At 32.1% G+C, this 7500-nt stretch overlaps 1 protein-coding gene and 1 long non-coding RNA gene across 2 annotated transcripts in view; one reads left to right on the top strand and one right to left on the bottom strand.

Annotated features, from left to right (window-relative positions):
* The window catches only part of LOC137659565 (uncharacterized), a 67539-nt gene that overhangs the window by 4994 nt on the left and 55045 nt on the right, over nucleotides 1–7500 (top strand). The window lies entirely within an intron of this gene.
* The window catches only part of LOC137659564 (uncharacterized), a 12426-nt gene continuing 10309 nt past the window's right edge, over nucleotides 5384–7500 (bottom strand). Inside the window, exon 4 of the mRNA XM_068394425.1 lies at nucleotides 5384–7500. This exon is cut by the window's right edge and continues 427 nt beyond it. The gene's annotated coding sequence lies outside the window, so the exon portion shown is untranslated.

Genomic DNA, 7500 nt, shown 5'->3' with positions numbered 1-7500 from the left:
TATATATATGTATATATATATATATATATATGTATATATATGTATATATATATATATATATATATGTATATATATATATATATATATATATATATATATGTATATATATATATATATATATATATATATGTATATATATATATATGTATATATATATATATATGTATATATATATATATATGTATATATATATATATATATATATATATGTATATATATATATATATATATATATATATATATATATATATATATATATATATATATATATATATATATATATATATATATATATTTCCTTAAAGAGAGTAGTGCTAAGTTAATTATAGACAAATCACTGCCACATTCATGCTTTTAATATTAATGATATACACGACGGAAAAAAAATATATAGCCCCGATGCCAGAAAACCTTTTAGTCAATCAATCTAAAGGATGCTAATTATGTTTGTAGTATCAAAAATTAAGATGAGATATTGATTTGAACATTATTAAATGATCTGCCCTTTAGAATAGCTTCTCTTTGAAGGGTCTATCGGCTTTAACCAGTAGGACACTATCTCTTGGTTAAAAAATAAATGCATTATTGCTGTTGGATATTGGATCCTTTTACTGCAGCGATGACCAGAAAGAATTTATTAGCAAAGGGGTGGAAGTTAATCGCCTATATTAATCTGGCCTTTTGTTATGAAACTCTGAATGTGTTTGCCTTAATTCATATTTGATTTTCACAGCATTCTGGATTTTTCTTATGTTACTTTTAAAAGAGGAAATGCCTTTCGCCTAATACTTGATGTTCCTCGGGAGCTGGTTTATTCAATTTACTTTTAAGGGCTGATTTCCTGGTCCTGTCACACAAGGGAGCATTGTGCCTTGCAGGACCTACAAGATCTAATTGTCTTATACATCATTACGTATTTGAAATATCACACAGCGTATTCTGCACTGTTAAAAATTTGCACTTAAAAGGGAGCAATTGAATTTAAGAAGAAACTAAAGACATTACTTTTCACAAGATCATATGATTTGGAAGATGCTACAATCAAAGAATTGTATAAGTTATAATGAAAATGTTTCGTTACATGATTAATATGGACCCGCCCGAGAAGTAGTTCACTCGATTTCAGTGGAGGGTTGGATTTAAACCCAAAACAAGTAAACAAGTAAAAAACGGTAAAAGTCTGGCGACATTTATTACAGGATTTTCACCGTCATAAAAACGGTTATATTGACGTAAACGAGTGATATTGAGGTCACACACCCGTAAAAGATAACAAAGTAAGGTAAAGTTTCGGTCCCCTGTATTTTACTGAAATAGGGCTGAGAATAGTGTATTTTTACGGAGAATTTCGCTGAAAATTACGTTTTTTTCTAACTGTTTATTGTCAAATCTACATAATTAAAGCACTTTGAGAAAGTCTTCAGTTTCTTCTCGGAAGCCCTATTATATTGTCTTCCCGATGCCTAGTGGGAGCTAGTTATAGAGACTTGGGGCCGCATATTTGAAGACGCTTAAGCCTACAGCCGTGGTACAGCCTGGCTCCAATAACATGAGACCATTTTTAACTATTCTTCCGTCAACACGATTTCTTGGCTGGACGATGTGTAGCAGTTCTCTTAGATATTTTAGATGCCAGATTCTGATTTGAGTCAATGCACATATATTACTCTATTCTGGCTTTATTAGAGAGCCAGTGTAATTTCAATCTGTATAGAAGTAATCCTTTCTCGGAGTGGGAACCTTTGTTTCTTGTAAGAACAGACAATCGAGACGCAAACTGCCTGAAAGAAAATACCGCTCAATATGTTTACTCTCCGTACACTGTTAAAAAAATAATCTTAATCGGAAATTCATCGTAAAAATCTGTTCAGTCGTATTTCAGTAAAATAAAGGCAATCATCATTTTACCCTATTTTGTTATTATCTTTTACGGGTTGGTGACCGTAATATCAGTCCTTTACGTCAATAAATCCGTTTTAAATCTGTAAAAGTCCTGGAATAAATGTTGCCTGGCATTTACCATTTTTAATACAATTTTTTTAGTGCAATTCATAAAGTATTTACAAAGATAAATGTTCATGAGTGAGAATTCCCGTAGACTTTTCTTCCTCTCCAAGTCTGTTCCTTATTGCATATATAACTGAATAAAGTAGCATATTTTATGAAACACTAAATAGGATACCAGTATAAAGGGTGAATAAGTGGTCCTTATGTTTTAGTACTTGGGTATCCAAAAAGACAAGGCTAGTAGACGTGTTGTAGATGGATTTCAAGTGTCTAGACATTAGGGTTAAATATTTGATAATGTATACTCCTGATTGGCTGCCTCGCAGCTCAACGGTTGAGCCTCAACCGTAATTGCTTGAGTCTCTTAGCTCAGAAACCTCATCTTCCCCACTCTCTCCATCTTTCTTCTCCTCTATCATCTTTCTCCGCTTTATTCTATTCATTCCCATGTTGAATCTCTCTCTCTCTCTCTCTCTCTCTCTCTCTCTCTCTCTCTCTCTCTCTCTCTCTCTCTCGTGTGTGTATAACATGTCATTCGCCTACAACCGTTTTTATGCCATAACAAACCCTCCATATAGATTATTTGACGAGAGCCCAATGAATCCAAAAATATCATTTGAATATTAACATAGTTCTAAAACGATTAATTCACGAGCACTGTTCTTGCTCGCCTCTTTATCATACCATTAGTCTTTGTTTCGAATTACTCCCGGTTTTTCCTTTTGTATCTGCCAACGCACCACCACCCTTCCTCCGCCATAACCCTTTTCTTCTACCTCTTGCTTTAGCCCTAACGCAGACGCGTGGAATTCTCACGCACTACCAGGGGCTGGTTTTCTGGGGGTCAATAACCATTAGCCTTTGTTTCGTCCTGCCATATTTTTTTTTTTTTTTACGTTCTCTGTGATGATGCCCGCATCGAATTCCTATGTGTAGTTTGATATATGCAATTATTATAACAAAAACAATTCATTATTATTATTATTATTATTATTATTGTTATTATTATTATTATTATTATTACTTGCTAAGCTACAATCCTAGTTGGAAAAGCAGGATGCTATAAGCCCAGAGGCCCCAACAGGGAAAGCAGCCCAGTGAGGAATGAAAACAAGGAAAAATAAAATATTTCAAGAATAGTAATAACATTAAAATACAAATATAAACTATAAAAACTTTAACAAAAATAAGAGGAAGAAAAATAGGATAGAATATCCTATTAGAGGACTATCCTTTGACGGTTTGACCATTCAAACCCAGAGCTGTTAGCAGGATGGGGGTGGATGTACGTTAGGATATCACATAAACTTTTTCATTTCCTTTTTTAATTCGCCGGAATTGAATAAATTGCCCTCGGCCCTGTACGAGTATTTATGCATGTGCAGAATGTATGAGGGAAATACATTTCTTGTCCTGAAGTCCTCTGCTGTATGTTAACAAGCCAGGCCTTCTCCATCATGAGGCTCAATACTACGCAGTACTCTAGAAGTTTTATTCCAGCTGTTACCAAGTTGTGGAATGATCTTCCTAATCGGGTAGTTGAATCAGTAGAACTTCAAAAGTTCAAAGTTGGAGCAAATGCTTTTTTGTTGACCAGGCGGACATGAGTCTTTTTATAGTTTATTTATGACATATCTGTTTTTGATGTTGTTAATAGTTTATATATGACATGTCTGTTTTGACGTTGTTATTTTTTTGGAATGATTTATTGTTAATTTGTTCTCCATTTATTTATTTCCTTATTTTCTTTCCTCACTGGGCTATTTTTCCCTATTGGAGCCCTTGGGCTTATAGCATCTTGCTTTTCAAACTAGGGTTGTAGCTTAGATAGTAATAGTAATAATAATAATAATAATAATAATAATAATAATAATAATATCAGTATGAATGTATGCTCTTTCAATGAGATAAATCTATTAGTCATTTTTATACATCTTGTTAAATAGACCAAAACAAATTAGTTTTAACGAATTGACAGTTTTTTTTATGTAGGAAGTTAGGTTTAACTAAATTCTGAACCAGAATGATTCTTGAAAAACCTACTATTTTAAAGAAGTAGTCATCTGAATATTTATTTATTTTATATTTACATGCGTCAGACTTATTTGTTTCAAGTTTGAAATATATGACGAAAGTTGTACGACGTTTGATTCAAGTTTTGAAACGGAGCTTTGAAGGTTTTGAAATAAAAATTACGATTTTTTAAAACTTTGTATTATTATTATTATTATTATTATTATTATTATTATTATTATTATTATTATTATTATTATTATTATTATTATTATTATTATTATTATTACTAGCTAATCTACAAACCCTAGTTGGAAAAGCATGATGCTATAAGCCCGAGGGCTCCAACAGGGAAAAACAGCCCACTGTGGAACGGAAATAAGGAAATAAACTATATGAGAAATAAGGAACAATTAAAATAATATATTTTAAAAAACAGTAACGTCAAAAAAGTTATTTCATATATAAACTATAAAAAGACTTATATTAGCCTGGTCAATATAAAAACATTTGTTGCAAGTTTGAACTTAAACCTTCGTAAGAGTTTGACTCTTCATAACTTTGGACCATTTATTAGAGAATTTTGATTCTTCAAGTCTTTCTGTAGCCTTCGTTAGTGTACTCTCACTTCTCTAAAAGACTTTAGTGGTCTTCCTTTCGTTGTCTTGCATGGTGCAGGAAAGAAGTTTTACAATAACACTCTTAAAATCTTTGCATGCAAGTTTTATTTTAGCATCATTATTCATAACATAAAGGCAAGGCTATACAATATGCTCCCACTAGACATCTTAAAGACTGAAGATATTAAGTCTTTCAAGAGGATACTGAAGACTTTTTTGTTTTTTAAGTGTTTTGATAACGTGGATTTGACAATAAACGAGCATATGTGGTGTTAAATGCCGAGTCTCTTGAAATGTATACGATAAAAGGACTATAAACAGTGAAGGTCCTATAGGTAGTGGGGCTCCCCTGCTGTGTAAGACTAGAGAAGCAGCCCTTGAAGTAGAGTTGAATTTAATAATGTAAGATCTCTTTTCTTTGTTTGTAATGTAAACATCTTCGTTTCTTTGATTTGTAATGTAAACATCTTTAAGTCCATCAATACTTATCCTGGTTGTGTTGAATATTTGTCTCTTAAGTAGATATTTTACTATTAAGATATGGATGTCAGTACTGCTCTTTTTAGGGACATACAGTAACTTCCATTTATGATTCCCTCAGATTTTTTTTGTTTAAATGGATAATTTTTACACTTTTGGGTATGGAAAAAAACCACATACCCCTTAGATTCAGAAAAAAAAATAGGTAAACTATTAAGCTAAAGAGAATAAAATAAAACATGTTTTTTAGTTAAAAACTTTTATTGTAAGAACTGAATTTGTTGTAAAAGACAAGAATACATCATCATCAATTGGAATACAGTGCCTGCAGGCTTCTAATGTCAGAACATAATGGAGATATGGTAGCTAATTGATATGAATTTGTAGTAATTTAATGTTTAAACAAAATTAAGATACTTAATGTAGAGAAACATTCAGAAATTCCCAATACAGAGAGCTAATTATTGATACATAAATGGATCTAATTGATAGTTACTAGGATGCTGGAACAAAACATTACGAGAAAACCAAATAATGAGTCTTATGAAAACTCAGAATAATACTATAAAATATGAGATACTGATTACACATAGTTGCTGGGATGCATCCCTTTGAAACAAGTAGCCAAAATATATGAGGTAACAACTTGTACTTTGACACACCTGAGATAAGACACAAACAAGAACTTGAATACTCTATACCCGTAACTGGTCTTACTTAAGTTTGGAAAGCGTTGCATTGTACACTAACCTTTATCAAATGGCATCAATAACTGTTGTGAAATCAAGGCTATTTGAGGCCTCATAAATGTCTAACATTAAGAGGTAAAATGGAAGCAAGGCTTGGGGAGCTAATGACAAGAATAGATAGGATTCTGGAACGCAGAAATAGCTTTGGAAGCTAATTATTGGAAAATGGCAGGATCCTGGAATGCAGAAATAGCTTTGGAAGCTAATTCTTGGAAAATGGCATGATTCTCGGATGCAAAAGAAGCTTTGAAAGCTAATTACTGGCAAATGATAGGATTCTGGGATGCAAAAGAAAGCTTTGGGTTTGATTGCAAGCAAAGATATGAATCTGGAAGGGGCAAAAAAAGCTTTGGAAGCTAATTATTGGAAAAAGATAGTATTCTGGAATTGACAAATTAAGCTTTGGTAGCTAATTGCAAGGGAAGATTGGATTCTGGAGTGAGCAAAAGAAAGCTTTGGAAGCTAATTAATAGCAAATATAGAATTCTGGAATGGGCAAAGTATGATTACATGGTGCTTCTAATAGCACATTAAGACTTATCTTCTGAAATATAGCAAATAATCTATAAACTAAGACATTCAAGCCTTGAAGAATTTACTTTCACAAAAAAATATCATATCGTGAACATGCTATAGATTTTGAAATATCTAACCTAAATCATTTTACATGGTTTTTGCTAACAAAAACATTATAATCTAGTTGTCAAGATATATATAAAAACACTGAATCCTGTATTACATTATCAAAATTTAAATTTTAAGGGTAATAAAGCACTATTGCTTCAATGAATAATTCAAATGTTGACAATAGCCTTCATAATTTTTTTCTATTCCATCTTTTCAAGGGTTAAAACGTGTACTGGGTAAATGGAAATGTAAATGAATACCAGAATGGCAACCAAAAGGACTACAAACTCCTCCATCCTTCCTTTTCCTTGACAGAGTTACGTGCAAAGTCTATGTTGAAGTTTCTAGGAGTACACTGGAGTGTAATAACTACTTGGAAAAGATAAATTTTCTAGAGGTATTTGAATTTAAAGGAAGTTATTGTGTAAACAGATTTCACTGTTTCGTGCAGGGCACTGTTTTTGTAGTGCCAATATATACTAGGCAGCAGAAATATAGATTGAAGTACAAATGTTGATGGATTTGGGATTTTTACTTGACAACACTAAGAGTTGATTTATTGGAAATTCATCATAAAATACCCATTCAGTGAGGAAAGTCTAAATAGAATAAAGGCTAACTAAAATGTTCAGCAGATATCGACAAGGTTAGGCTTACTATCGTATTTAATTGAGCAATCATGAAGTACCCAATGGGATAAAGCTGCTGGGAATTTTAACTGATCAATTGAATTTCGAGTTAAAATGTTTGAATCTCTAATGGTGTAACGTGAGGGTAGTGCACAGGTAGCTATTTAACTGCAGCAATTTACCTCAAATCCCCACTTAGTACATACAACACAATTCTATATGGAATATTTATGGGTCTTCATGAACAATATAAGGTACATAATGTGATAGATAATGCCAACTAGGAACTAGATTTCTATGAAAACATCAGGTGGTACACAAAAGACTTAATACATGTATATATGGACAAAGGGAAACTAACTTTATGTAAGTCAG

This window comes from Palaemon carinicauda, chromosome 20 (genome assembly GCF_036898095.1).
Source record: "Palaemon carinicauda isolate YSFRI2023 chromosome 20, ASM3689809v2, whole genome shotgun sequence".
In the NCBI taxonomy this organism is placed as follows: domain Eukaryota; kingdom Metazoa; phylum Arthropoda; class Malacostraca; order Decapoda; family Palaemonidae; genus Palaemon; species Palaemon carinicauda.
This window is presented reverse-complemented; position numbering and strand designations above follow the sequence as displayed.